This window comes from Triturus cristatus, chromosome 5_1 (assembly GCF_964204655.1).
Source record: "Triturus cristatus chromosome 5_1, aTriCri1.1, whole genome shotgun sequence".
Classification (NCBI taxonomy): domain Eukaryota; kingdom Metazoa; phylum Chordata; class Amphibia; order Caudata; family Salamandridae; genus Triturus; species Triturus cristatus.
In genome coordinates this window covers 130,604,333-130,619,137 of record NC_140587.1, presented here as the reverse complement: position 1 = coordinate 130,619,137, position 14,805 = coordinate 130,604,333, and the positions used below count along the sequence as shown (strand labels likewise).

The window sequence follows — 14,805 nt, the reverse complement described above, 5'->3', positions numbered from 1 at the left end:
CCAAAACAGGACTGAGCCAGGCCCAGGCCCCCTGGCGACAAAGAACAAAATAATTGTGCTATAAAAGAAGGAGCCCTGCTCCTAAGAAATCAGATCCTGTTTGCGCCAAGAAGAAACTCTGCCTGAAGAGAAGGACCTGGGAAAGCTGCATGGAGGACTACTGTCTCTGACCTGTGAGACTGGCCTGTGGTGGGTGCCTTACTGCTAAAGGAGAGGAAAAGACTGAAGCAGAAACTTTGATTCAACTTGTGCCATCAAACTATCTCCAAGGGCTTGCTGGTGAACTTGCCCCCTGAACTGCGCCCCAGGAACAGTGGGTGCTACCTTTCCCCAAGGAGAAGAGAAGCTGCTGGAGGTGATCCTGTCACGCTGACCCCCAGAGAACCTGTGTGCTCCCCTCTCTCTCCGAGCACCGCGACGTCTGCCACCGGGGCTGCTGTAAGCACTGCCAAGGCCAGCCTACCTGGCCCTAGCCCAGCAAGTGACTGCCCCCCGAGCCGTAGCTCGCAACGCAAAGAAGAGACCCCGGACGTCCAAGCGCCGAGCCTCTGCGACCCTGTGCCGCTGAGATCCCTGTGAGGGCACTGAGCACCTGGTTCGCCACCCTGAGGAAAGACGACAGCGCTGCAACGCGCTAAGAATCACTCCCGAGCCGCCCCTCCCGCTCCTGAAATCATCGTGGCTGCTGAGATCCTCCCCGAGCGCCCCACGAAGCCTCACTGTCCCCTGGAGATACGGGACTGAAGCGCGACGTGGGACGCCTTTGTGCGGGACTACGAGGCCGCCACGAACCCCCTCTACAAGAACCAAGGTATTGTGATCAGCGCGCCTTGGTACGACCCGTACTGTCCTTTGTACGAGCCGTACCTGCTCTGCCGTCCGTGTGCGGCGCGTCCCTGCATCTGTACGGTCCGTACAGCATCAAAAGCATTGCCGGCGCTCACGCGGGAAGCGTGAGGTTTGGCACGAGACGTCCCGAATGTGTACGACGCGTACCTACGAGGGTACGGTCCGTACGGTTCGCGTCCAGCATACGCGTCCTCACGCGAGAAGCACGACGCGCCCAAATAGCGGTACGAAGCGTACCGGAGGCGCTACGAAGCGCACAATACCCCAAAGAAGCTTATTTTGAATAGAAAAATGCCATTTTAAGAACTGTGGACTGCCCAAAAGCCTTGAAAGTAACTGGAACCTTATTTAAAGAAAGAACTGTATTTTGACATCCTGCTTGAAGAAATCTTTTATATAAAGAACTTTATTTTGATAAATACAGCCTTGTGTCTTTGTGTGGTGGGGTGGTGATTATTGTGTGAGCTATCTTGAACGCTTAACCTAATGCCCTCTGGAAATCTAGCCTGACTGCTCGCGCCACGTTACCTAGAGGGTGAGCAGAGGTTATTTTTAAAGAGGTAATCCTACGCCCTGACTTAGAGGAAAGGGTCCCTGCTTGTTGCAAGTGCATACCTGCGCCAACCAGAGACCCCGGATTCTAACATGCACCTTCACACCTTCATCTACACTGATTAGGCCCCTCACCCCTAGGGCACCAAATGGCATTTGAAAAAAAAGATCTCCGCCAAAGAGCCCCTCATAGGGAGCCTGTCAGGTATTGCAGCGCCGACCTGACGAGAAGCAGCCCATATCATGAAGCATGACACCTTGCCGGGTGTCTGAGGGCCCTATATTCCAAGAGGAGGAATTCTCATCCTCCTACACTTCATGACCACACAAAACCAGTTTCCTCTTGTCTCAAAATTAGGAACAGCATACCTTTTGTATCTACATCCTTACTCTTCGAACGTCTACAGCATCGCACGGTATTGATTGCCAAGTGCCACTTAAAGCAAGCAGGGTGTAGATGCATTAACCCTCTCCTGGGATTATCACGTTGAAGTGACATTTCAACACAAGATCAACAATCTAACATTTGCCTAACAGCAGATGATAAAAGCACAGTGCATTCTGTACCTGGATTCTCAGAATTAAGGTCCATCAAAAAGATAACATCGCATGTGAACGGCATTGTAAATAATGGATGTTTTTCCAGACTTTTACTGTCTACACCTATTTGTGAGTACACACAGAGAAAGACGATAAGACTTTTCTAAATTTGCTGACAGGCTAAGAGTATCTTTGATTAAATTTACAAGCTACTACAAGTTTGCACGGTCGGCCTATGCCCCTTTTTCCTGTTATTATGGTCTATCAATGGCCTTGTCTATCCGCATCAAGCAAAGACCGCTGTTGATATACCCCGAGCATCTCTTAGGGTCTTACACCCTCTATCGCTTCATTGCCAGTAAAGAACACTCCATTCCTCAGTGTAGTAAACACACCTGGCCCCATAAAGAAGAGCTTTAACATATGAAGGTCAATTATTGGCACAGGAACCCACTGAGGACACCTCGGGTCAAGGGTCACCTCAGATAACCCCCAGATTCTGATATAAAATATAATTAATTCTGTCCTGACGCATTATGCCAACACACATCGCAAACCTCATCTGTTGGCTTATGTCTCCACCAACAACTACCTTTAAATAAACACTTGCTGCTATCTGTGCTTTTTCATTTAGTGTACAGCGCTTCCAATCGAGTTGCTACATAATCTCCCGTGCAGCATATTCCATATTTGCTTAGTTTGTACTATGACAGAAGAGGCCATCTGATTGGATATTATTAAACTCTCTCTCTTCTTGTACCTACTGGATATTATTACAACCCCACCTTTAATGAAGCAGCCTGGCCCAAACGTCGGCGCCACGCCCCCTCCGATGGAGGCAACGCCCCCATGACAGGAAGGGCTGCCCTTTCATTAGGGCCAGTTAGTGACGTGTAGGCAGAGTCTGTGTGCACAGGGGACATAAGATCGATGTCTGGACACGCCGCCTCTATGTAGGAACGCTCAACTAAGAACAAAATAATTCATGTCCATGTTCAAGCCCATGCATGCTAACCATCGGGGCGACCCGCGCAGAGCATTCTGGGGCATCCTTTTCACCATCTCCGCTGTGATAAAAAAAATGCAAAAATAAAATGTACTTGTATGTTTTGTTACCCTTTAAGAAATCCCTGCCGGTTGCAACATCATGGACTGGTTGTGGCCTGTCCTGACAAGGACGGGAGTCGACCGTAGCTGTTGTAACTTCAACAACGCCGCTTGCTGAGATGGCAAGGTGGAATCGCCCTAGAGCATTCTGGGTAATACAGCTTCTGTGAGAGAGGCGATACTTGAGTTCAGCAGCTGGTTTCATGCATGTTGCTTACTGTTGTAAGTATCAGTTGTTCTTTACTGGGTGTTCTAAGGGTAAGACGAGTCTGAATGCTGCAAATCCCCCGGATGTCCCACAGTAGGAGCTGAGCCGGTATTGTAGGCCCAAACCCACCCCACTCCGCCTGGAGTTGCCTTGTCCTTCTTGAAGTGTTTTGGGTGGACCGAGAGAACTGGTTACTGCCTCTTCTCCAAGACTGTGTTTGCACTGACACTGAAGACGGAATTGGCAACAGATGAAATGACTTCTTCCTGCTCCTGCATGCTCCTGGATGATGGTTAACCCTGTAGATCCCGGGCCTCTTGTAGCAGTACAGATGTGTAAGTTGACGGGCAAGTTATCTGCCAGGGGCCTTAGCTCCCTGGTAGACCCCCACTCCTCTCCCCTCCCCCTTCCACAAACTGTCTTCCACTATGGGGAGGTACATCAGGATCTGTGTGATGACTATTGAAAGGTCCCTGTTTTATTTTAATGTATGCTTTGCATACTACTGTTTTTAGGTTTTTCCTGCACAGCACTTGCGCTGTCCTCGTGAAATCTATTGTGCTTAATATAAATCTTAAAGGGGTCCTTACATCCTATCCTTACTTTTTATTGGTTCATGTGCTTGCCACTTACTTTTCCTCCATTTCGATTGGCCGTCACACAATATTTCCTGTTGTTCTGTGTTATTGTCCCCAGGCTCAAGAACTCCTTTTCATCCACAGGACTTCTTTGTGAGGCTGCTCTCTTGATGTCAGCAAAGATTACTGTTCCAGTTCTCCTTCTCTCAAGTGTGCACCTCGGCTGCACGGCACTTCCTGTATGTTCATCTCTCATAATCGCTCTGTGGCTGCACTAGAGTAAAAGCCTCAGCTCCGCCAAGTACCACGAATAAGGCATTGGACTAATGCATTTTAGTGTGGTGTTCACATCACAGCACTAAAATACCTTAGTCAAGCATTTATAGCGCCACCCTGACACCTGTTTTTCCTTGTTGTGCTGCTCTTCACCAGAGTGTCCCTCTGGTCCACGCAGCTTAGCGCGACTCATACTCCGTGACAGTGCTGGTCTAGTGTTAGGAGGTCGGCATGCGTGACTTGCACCAGGCAGGATGGTCCTTAGCAATTCTGCCAGGCCCCCTGGAAGACATCGCTGTGACTCACACAGGGCTCAGAATTAGATCAACAATTCATCATATATACAGTGTGACTTAGGTATTTCCAACTGATCCTTGAACAAATGACATTTGTTCAAGGATCAGTTGGAAATACTCTGCATAAAAGACTCATCCAATCCATCTGCAGAATGTTTCAAATATTCGTTTAACTGGCCTCTGTAAATTATCAATACCTCCATAAGTCACACTGTATATATTACGCACTTTTCAACACAGCACTGAGCACTATGTCACTTTGTCACAAATATGTTTCACATTCGATTTTTGACAGCCATTGCAATTAGTTATCTATGAATGATGCAATTCATAAAGCCGTTTTGAAAACTATTTATGGTCTCTATGTGTGTTCGTGTAAACAAACAAATGAAAGTTTTTTCTAGAAGTAATATTGTTTACCCGACAGAACCGTTTGTATTATTTTGATAATCTGCCCAGGTTCTGAGGGATACTGGGTTACCCCATTTTGATATTATTTTCTATTCTACTAATGGCATTAAAAAGGTGGATTTCGAGGCGCTGTGCGACTCCTTGCATTTATGTAGCACTCGCATTGTGCAGTCGTGGTAGTTAACAGGTTAGCATCGGACGTTGCTTTCTCGCCAATTAACATCAAATACACAGTTTCAACTAAAATGGTAATCCTGGAGAGAGTAAGTATGTAGATGCAGAATTATATGATTGTTGGAAGGGAAAGGAGTGGATGATTCACTTGTTGACAGTGTAAAATCATTGATACTTCTAACACCCCGTACCAGCGTACAAACTGCTAGAGGCAGAATTATCCCAGCAGAATTGGTAAGTGGCTTGTTACAGGCAGGGCAAGCACTAGAGAGTTCAGTGGTTTGTGTGTTTACAGAGAGATCACGTAATATGGCACTGTTTACAATTTTAAAAAACCAGATGGTTTGCAAATCTAAGTTGCAATAAGCTGTTCCGCACCCAAACATGATCTGGCAAATTTACAGTGATGTTTTTTGTCTGTGCTTCTGAAAGCAGCTGTGGTGGTCAGAACGGGTGTAAACTTGTGTAGGATGTGACTAGAGTGTGGTTACACAATTCTTTTAGAGCAGGGTCGGCTTCCCAAGCCGCAGTAGAATCGCGCCCTTCCATTTCAGGTGCTTTGCAGCAATTTCAAGATCTTTTTAGAGCTTCTTCTTGCTCAAATAGGTGTCATTTCTTATGTTTATCTGTTTCCGGGGGCGACAATGCTTGATTTTACTGGTGAACAAGGGTCACTCTAAGTGTCAGACAGTTAGTGGTTGAATGTGGCTAAGTACGCTGAAACTATGAAAATGTCATATATAAGCAATCTGAAAACTTGGCAGCTATGTGTCCGGCTCGGAGTGAGAGCATCCCATGCCCTTTTGTTTCTCTTAGTGAAGCGATTGATAAATCTAAACATTTATCTGGACCCGTGGCACCAGATTTTATCAGATTTCAGTTTCAAGCAATGTCCATCCCTGCAAGCCACAACTCCTCTAAGTTTATCATTAAAATTGCAAAAAAATGTCTGTGTCATCCTAGAAGGAAAAAATCAATTGACTGTCATCGGCGTACGACACTCCCACGATTCTATGAGATCCGTCAAGGGGGAAAGATAAAGATTAAACAAGAGCGGACTCAGAGTAGAGCCCTGCGGGACACCACATACCAAAGGTTTAGGAGATGAAGAAAGCGGGTGTAAATACACCCGTTGGGGTTCTACCCTCCAGAAAGCATTTGATCCATAAAAGAGCCTTGCCCAGGATGCCAACCTTGCTGAGTCCGCTCAACAAAATGGAATGTGATACAGTGTTGAACGCCGCCAACAAATCAAGGAGCAGCGCCACGCCAGGCTCGCTCGAGTCTAGATTCTCCCTGATCAATCAATCAATCAATCAATCATTTGTATAGCGCGCTACTCACCCGGAGGGCCTCAAGGCGCTTGGGGGGGGGAAGGTCCGCTACTGCTCGTACAGCCAGGTCTTGAGTTGCTTCCTGAAGGAGAGGTGGTGTTGGGTCAGGCGGAGGTGGATGGGGAGGGAGTTCCACGTCTTGGCAGCCAGGTAGGAGAAACCCTGCACCTCCGGAAGAGCTGACTCTGTGTCAAATCCAGCTCAAAAGCTTGACTGCGAGTCATGGAGAACAGACGTGGCCTCTACAAATTGGACAGACGTTGATTGGCCAATTTCTCCAGAATGTTTGCAGGGGCTGGAAGGAGAGATATCGGCTTGTAGTTGCTCAGCACACTTGTGTCGGCATTAGGATTTTTTAGCAATGGCAGAAGAGATGCCTGTTTCCAACATGAGGGAAAAATTCTAGACCTTAGCAAGACATTCCATATTTTATTAAGCGGGGGGTTGAAATGCTGAGCCATAAGTCTGAAAATATGTGGAGGGCAGACATAATCCGTAGAACCGGACTTGCATTTTAATATCTCGTTCAGGGAGCATTCACTGAATGCTGACTTGTAACAGGACGAAACACAAGAAATGGCTGCCCTCTTGCCCACAAGTGCTGAGGCCGGAGACTCAGTGACGGTAGAGGATACATTTAGAATCTTCTCATCACAAAAGACCAACATTTGTTCGCAAAATTCAGCAGAGCGGATCTTGGCAGTTTTTGTCCCTTCAGGGGATACAAACGCATTCGCTGTTTTAAATACTTCCTTATGCGAATTAGTTGCTGACTTCATGTGGTGTGCAAAATATTCTTGCATAGCAATACGATTCTTTTTGCGGAAGCTCCTAAGCGCTGCTTTATAGAGAGTCTTACCATTGGAGTCATACGATTTCCTCCAATTGCTCTTGAGTTTTTTGCACAAACTTTTCTCCGTTCTTAAGAGTGGGGAACACCAAGGTGAGGATGGCCTCAATCTTTTTCCCACATACTTTTTAAAGGGAGCAAGGCAATCTAACCAGGTGGAAATCCAATTATCAAACAGCAGGATGTCAGATTCAACTGCTCCTGATAAAGTGGGAAGAGAGGAGCTGAGGGGCTGAGCCAGGGACTCCTCAGAGAGATTCTACCTCTTTCTTTTCACATCCTGGGGAGGGGCTCTCCTAGTCTGTATGGGAGGACCAGAAAACACAAAAGGTATACTAAAGTGATGGGACCATAACAAGTGCTCTGGATCATTCACCTGAAACTTAGAGACATTGGTAAAGGTCGGGACAAGCATGTGGCCAGCCCGGTGGGCAGGGGCCCGGCCCTGTTGGATTAGATTAAAACCAGCCAAAGTGTGAGCGCGCTGGGTGGGTAAAGTGGAAGGAGGGTCAGCAACATGAACATTGAATTCACCCAAAACGATCAAATTGGCGCATAGGAGCGAATATTGTGCACTCAAGAACAAAAATGCATAGGAAATATTTTGCTTTTATTTTTCATGTTTAAATCATTATCTTTGCTGAGATATAAAAGAACACACAGTTCCCTTGGTTTGTTACTGGGGCCATGCTTAGTCTTGCAAACCTTATCAGAGGTTTCAATGAGGTATCAGATGTTCTTGAACCTGTTTCCACTCCCTGACAAGAGTACCACCAACCTTCTAATAGACGCACTCCCTTTATTTACAGACCCACCAGTACTTACTGGATACATCAATTTACCCTGTAAGTCCCAACCTGAGGAAGACACCACCCCAAATCTGCAAAGGAGTCGAAACATGGTAGTAGATGCCCCTTTGCAATCAGAGTCACTGAAAAACTATGTAAATGAAGCATGCATGAATTATGTCTTCCTGATACATGGTAAAATCTGTCGAGACGTTAGTGCCATGTGAAGTGGAAATAAAGCTGCATAAGAAAAATTTGACCGCAAGAAAACCTACAAACTTTCACTCTTGGAATAATCTTGATGTTGAATAAATTGTATATAAATGTAAGTGTCTTGCTGCCCAAGCACTATAAAACTCCTCAGCGCCTTATCCCGCCTCCAGAAAAACCAAGAAAATCCCTGTTTATATTATTGCTCACAGTGGCGTAGTATGGGTGGATGCTAGGGCCCTGGTACAAGCCAGGAAAATGTGTCCACGCCTCCCCATTCCACCCATTTGCTGTTTCGGTATTAAAATACATCTGTATCTGGGATGCCATGGGCCCCTAAAGTGGATGGAGCATCTGCTTTAACATTGATAGCTGCGCCCCTGATTGGTCGCCACTGTAACTGCCCTACGCCTCTGATGTGCAAACATAGACCTGTTTGTATCAGGAGCAATAGTTCCATTGGGTGTATGGCGTAAGATGACTGCGTGATGCATTGTGCCTCTCCCAACGCTGCTACCGTCTGTGGCATCAAAGGCCAGATGTATGACCGTTTTTAGCGGAAAATCGGGCCATTTGCGAAAGCTAAAAAGGGTTGTAGTATGTACAAACCCTATTTTGCGAGTCGTTAACCTATTACTGACTAGCAAAATAGGGTTTGCGAGTCGCTATTAGGAAAAAGGCATGCCAAGGGCGTACCTACCTAATAGCGAGTGTTTTGTGGCCGCAAATGCAGTCGCAAAACAATCGCAGTTACCACCTACTTCAAGTAGGTGGTAAGCCAGTCTCAAATGAGAAGGGGTCACCACAAGACCCTTCCCCTTTATGAATGTATGCGAAAATATTTTTCAAGAGTAGACAGTGGTCCCACGGACCACAAATGAAAAGAAAACTTGTCTTTCTTTTTATTTTAAACGCATCCCCTTTTCCTTTGAAGAAAAAAGGCTGCATTTGAAAGAAAACATTGCTTTATTTAAAAAGTAATCACAGACAGGGTGGTGTGCTGTCCCGAGCAGGCCACCATCCTTGTGATTGCAGCCCATTCCCAAAGGGTAGCAATTTCGGCCTGCCTCATGAATATTGATGAGGAAGGCCCTTTGCGACCCCATTGGGGCTCACAAAATGTGTCTGAGACACAAGTCTCCATTTTCAGAGGCACCGGGGCCCAGATGCCCGAGGGGCCCATTGATCCCAATTGGATGCTGTATTTTACTCCCCCACTTGCAGTAAAAGGAACAGCAGACCTGACAATCAAAAATCAGGTCTGGATCCCACCCCCCCCCACCATCACCACGTTCACGTGACCCCTCAAAAAGAAATCTCTCACTCTACTCACGGATTTTGCCCGGCCCTGCGTCCCAAAATATTTCTGGTTTCACAGTAATGAAACCTACTGTCTCTCTTCCAAATATTGCACCTATTTTAGGTTCAGTCTCGGAAACTCTCTGAGGCACTGCTAGTACATGTAACAGTGACCACACCCAGCAGCACTCTTCATCTACCTCACAAGGATGAAGGGAAAACCAGCCCTGCTTGCATTCACGCGGCACACAGCCCTCCGCATCAGGGTATATTCACTGCGAGTCTGAAGCCAGACAGGGCGCTGATGGAGACAGCCACTCTGTCTGCCTACCTGTAGGAGATCGGAGAGACCTCCGTGCCCAGATGCTGCTGGGTATTAATGGTTGTTAATGGCCCTTTCGCTGCTCGGTGGAGATAGTGCTTATTTAGAGGGTGTAACAGCTGTTCACGCCCTCCGTAGGGACTGGAAACGTTTAAGTGCACACTGCTGGTTCGCTCAAAATAAACATTATATTTCCGGGTCCACCCAAGTTCAACAGCTGTTCAGTAGATCACACGAGTTTCTTTCTCTCCCTTTCTAAAATACCGGAGCGGATTACCAGGCGGGCACGCGCACCGCTCCTTTGTGTACATTCTAACGCCGAATACACACACTTCGTCGCATGGGCACGCAGCGCTGCTGGCACTCTTAAAGTGCTCCGACTACAACGTTTCTAAGCGCTTTGAGAGACGGAGGGACGCTCTGTCTTATGTTGCATGTTTTTGTACAGCACAGCGTTCGTCACTCACTGACCTCCTGACTGGTAAACACGCTGATGACTACACAGGTGGGGGTACGACAGCTGTGAATTAATGGAGTGCAAGACATAGGTAAGTCCATGAAGTGCACACACGTGGTGACGCCGCCTGTGCAGAACTGGGGCGAATTCAAAAGGCCAGCGCTATGAGTTCACCTAGTAAAGAACTGGGGCAAATTAATTAATAAAGTGGAAAGTAGTGCTGTGAATCTACGTTCCCCTGAATTGGGGTAAATTCACAAAGTGCAACATAGTACAGTGCATCTACTGAGCCTGGAAATGGAGTAAATGTGCAAAGGGTAAAGAAGTGCCGTGACTCTATGATGCCTAGAACTACGCTAAATTCACACACTTCAAAGAAATGCCAAGAATTCATGGATCCCAGAACTGTTGAAAGTGCAAAGAAGTGCCGTGTATCTATAAAGCCTAGAACGGGGGTAAATTCACGAAGTGCAAAGAAGTGCCGTGCGTCTTTGGAGAATAGAACTGGGGTAAATTCACGAAGTGCAAAGAAGTGCCGTGCGTCTATGGAGCCTAGAATTGGGGTAAATTCACAAAGTGCAACATAGTACAGTGCATCTACTGAGCCTGGAAATGGAGTAAATGTGCAAAGGGTAAAGAAGTGCCGTGACTCTATGATGCCTAGAACACACTTCAAAGAAATGCCAAGAATCCATGGATCCCAGAACTGGGTTAAATTGAAAGTGCAGAGCAGTGCCGTGCATCTATGTCAAGTCAAGTCAAGTCACAAAACTTATATAGCACACTACATACCCATAGGGTTTCAAGGCGCTTAGGAAGGGGAGGAGGATTACCTTTCAAATATCCAGGTTTTAAGTTGCTTTCTGAATGCTAGGTGGTTCTGGGTGAGGCGAAGGTATGCGGGGAGAGAGTTCCATGTTTTAGCAGCCAGGTAAGAAAAGGATCTGCCTCCCATGGTGGTCTTGTTGATGCGAGGGATAGTGGCGAGGGCTTGGCTGGAAGAGCGTAGTTGGCGGGAGGGGGTGTAAAAGGACAGACGTGAGTTGAGGCATGCTGGTCCGATGTCGTAGAGTGATTTGTGTGCGTGGGTAAGCAGTCTGAAAGTGATCCTCTTATTGACGGGTAGCCAGTGGAGGTCTTTGAGGTGACCAGAGATGTGTTCGTTGCGTGGGATGTCTAATATGATTCTGGCTGAGGCGTTTTGGATTCGTTGGAGTTTCTTCTGGAGTTTTGCGGTAGTACCTGCGTAGAGGGTGTTTCCGTAGTCCAGTCGGCTCGTGACCAGAGCGTGGGTGACAGTTTTCCTTGTTTCGGTGGGGATCCAGCGAAATGTTTTTCTGAGCATGCGAAGAATGTTGAAGCAGGAAGAGGATACGGCGCTGACTTGTCTGTTCATTGAGAGTGAGGAATCCAGGATGACGCCTAGGTTCCGTGCGTGGTCCGTCGGGATGGGTGCTTTTCCGAGGGCTTCCGGCCACCAGGAGTCGTCCCATGAAGAGGGGGACGTACCTAGAATGAGTACTTCAGTTTTGTCTGAGTTCAGTTTCAGACGGCTGTGTTTCATCCATTCGGCAACTTCTTTCATTCCTTCGTGTAGGTTAGTTTTGGCGGTGCTGGGGTCATTGGTGAGAGAAAGGATAAGTTGGGTGTCATCCGCGTAAGAGATGATGTTGAGGTTGTGATGGCGTGCGATGGCCGCGAGGGGGCTCATGTATACGTTGAAGAGGGTGGGACTGAGTGAGGATCCTTGTGGTACGCCGCAGATGACTTCATAGGCCTCGGACTTGAATGGTGGAAGGCGGACTCTCTGGGTTCTTCCGGTGAGGAACGAGGTGATCCAATCAAGTGCTTTTCCTTGGATCCCGATGTTTCTGAGGCGCTGTAAAAGGGTGCTGTGGCAGACTGTGTCGAATGCTGCAGAGAGGTCAAGGAGGATGAGGGCGACTGTGTCTCCATTGTCCAGTAGAGTTCGAATGTCGTCTGTTGCTGCGATGAGGGCGGTCTCAGTGCTGTGTTTTGCTAGAACTGGGGTAAATTCACGAAGTGCAAAGAAGTGCCGTGTTTAATGGAGCCTAGAACTGGGGTAAATTCACGAAGTGCAAAGAAGTGCCGTGCGTCTATGGAGCCTACAACTGGGGTAAATTTGCGAAGTGCAAAGAAGTGCCGTGCGTCTAGGGAGCCTAGAACTGGGGTAAATTCACGAAGTTCAAAGAAGTGCCGGGTTTAATGGAGCCTAGAACTGGAGTAAATTCACGAAGTGCAAAGAAGTGCAGTGCCTGTTTAATGGAGCCTAGCACTGGGGTAAATTTACGAAGTGCAAAGAAGTGCCGTGTTTAATGGAGCCTAGAACTGGGGTAAATTCACGAAGTGCAAAGAAGTGCAGTGCGTGTTTAATGGAGCCTAGAACTGGGGTAAATTCACGAAGTGCAAAGAAGTGCCATGCGTCTAGGGAGCCTAGAACTGGGGTAAATTCACAAAGTGCAAAGAAGTGCCGTGCGTCTAGGGAGCCTAGAACTGGGGTAAATTCACGAAGTGCAAAGAAGTGCCGTGTTTAATGGAGCCTAGAACTGGGGTAAATTCACGAAGTGCTAAGAAGTGCCGTGTATCTATGGAGCCTAGAACTGGGGTAAATTCACGAAGTGCAAAGAAGTGCCGTGTTTAATTGAGCCTAGAACAGGGGTAAATTCACGAAGTGCAAAGAAGTGCAGTGCGTCTTTGGAGCCTAGAACTGGGGTAAATTCACGAAGTGCAAAGAAATGCGGTGCCTCTATGGAGCCTAGAATTGGGGTAAATTCACAAAGTGCAACATAGTACAGTGCATCTACTGAGCCAGGAAATGGAGTAAATGTGCAAAGGGTAAAGAAGTGCCGTGACTCTATGATGCCTAGAACACACTTCAAAGAAATGCCAAAAATCAATGGATCCCAGAACTGGGTTAAATTGAAAGTGCAAAGAAGTGCCGTGCATCTATAAAGCCTACAACTGGGGTAAATTCACGAAGTGCAAAGAAGTGCCGTGGGTCTATGGAGCCTAGAACTGGGGTAAATTCACGAAGTGCAAAGAAGTGCCGTGGGTCTATGAAGCATAGAACTGGAATAAATTCACGAAGTGCAAAGAAGTGCCATGTTTGATTGAGCCTAGAACGGGGGTAAATTCACGTAGTGCAAAGAAGTGCCGTGCGTCTATGGAGCCTAGAACTGGGGTAATTTCACGAAGTGCAAAGAAGTGCCCTGCGTCTCTGGAGCCTCAATTCACGAAGTGCAAAGAAGTGTCGTGCGTCTATGGAGCCTCAGTTCACGAAGTGCAAAGTGCCGTGCGTCTCTGGATCCCAGAACCGGGATAAATTCAGGAAGTGCAAACAAGTGCCGTGCGTCTCTGGAGCCTAGATTCACGAAGTTCAAAGAGGAGTTGTGCGTCAACGGATCCCATGACTGGGGTAAATTCACAAAGTGCAAAGAAGTCCCTGAGAAAATACCTGGGATATATTCCATAAGTGCAAAGAAGGACTGTGAGTTTACTAGGGTAAAAGAAGGATACATTGCTTACCTGTAACCTATTACAGCGAGTATGATGTTTGATAAGGTTCCCCTGGAAGAGAAAGTATGGTGCAAAGATCTGGTGTTTCCTGGCTGCTGGCTCGTTCGTTTCAACAGGTATGTCGATAGCTCAGTGGGTTAATGCATGCGCCGTATAGATCCACTTATGAACAACGAAGGGCGCCAGAGTGATTTACAAGCAGCAGTCCCAGCCTAGAATCCACCACTGAGTGATACAAATGACTACCAACCACCCAGACAAATACCCCCGCGAGTAGCGGGGCTGACCTCCCCGGCTTCAAGTGACAGCTGCCGCGCTCTCTTCCCAATGGTCATGAACTTCGTGGACCCGAGCCCTGCTGCCTACGATCAAGCTCACACATACTGTGACAAGTGGCACTGACCTTAACCCTGGACGGTGGTCGTGGCTCCCCCTCGAGGTCACTGGCTCGCTGTCTGTCTGGGTCTGCGCCCGCCTGATCTGCCCTGCGGGTCACTGCCACCCTCAGCAGACTGCCTCTTCACAGCCCTCCGGTGCCAGGGCGTGCCACCTCTCTCCAATGCCAGCCTCCCGCACCTCCCTCCGCTGATAAAGTCAGTCCCAAGGAGGTGGGCGGGGCCGGCTGTGAGTGAGTGTCGTCTCTCCTTGCGATGCCTGGAAGCTGCCTGCAGCCTGACCTTTCTTCCGAGGCTCGTCTGTCCGGCTGGAATCCCGGCCCCCAGAGAGTAACTCTAGCCCGCACTCCTGCCCAGCAGCGGGGCTTCTCTCCACACCCCAGAGTCATGCCTCTGCCGCATGACAGGCTCAGCATGCCCCCGCCGCACAGCGCACACCCACCGTGAAAGAATCCATAATCTGAGTTTAAAGAGTGGGTGTGTAACAATGATAGCGTGTACTCAGAAAGATGTTATTTTTATGTAGCGCCTCATTAGTTATAGTGCTTTAAGAAGTGTTTTGTGCGTGCCTGTATACATGGAGCAAACACTACAAAAGGAAGTCGTTCCGTGGAACTGATGG

The 14,805-nt window shown here is 47.7% G+C and overlaps 1 protein-coding gene across 2 annotated transcripts in view; it reads right to left on the bottom strand.

The window, feature by feature from the left end:
• GPT (glutamic--pyruvic transaminase) overlaps positions 1 to 14,572 on the bottom strand; it is a 424,858-nt gene extending 410,286 nt beyond the window's left edge. The window contains exon 1 of one of the 2 annotated variants that reach the window (XM_085604573.1): positions 14,192 to 14,572. The gene's annotated coding sequence lies outside the window, so the exon portion shown is untranslated. The other variant, XM_085604575.1, reaches the window with a different exon arrangement.
• Positions 14,573 to 14,805: the final 233 nt, after the last annotated feature.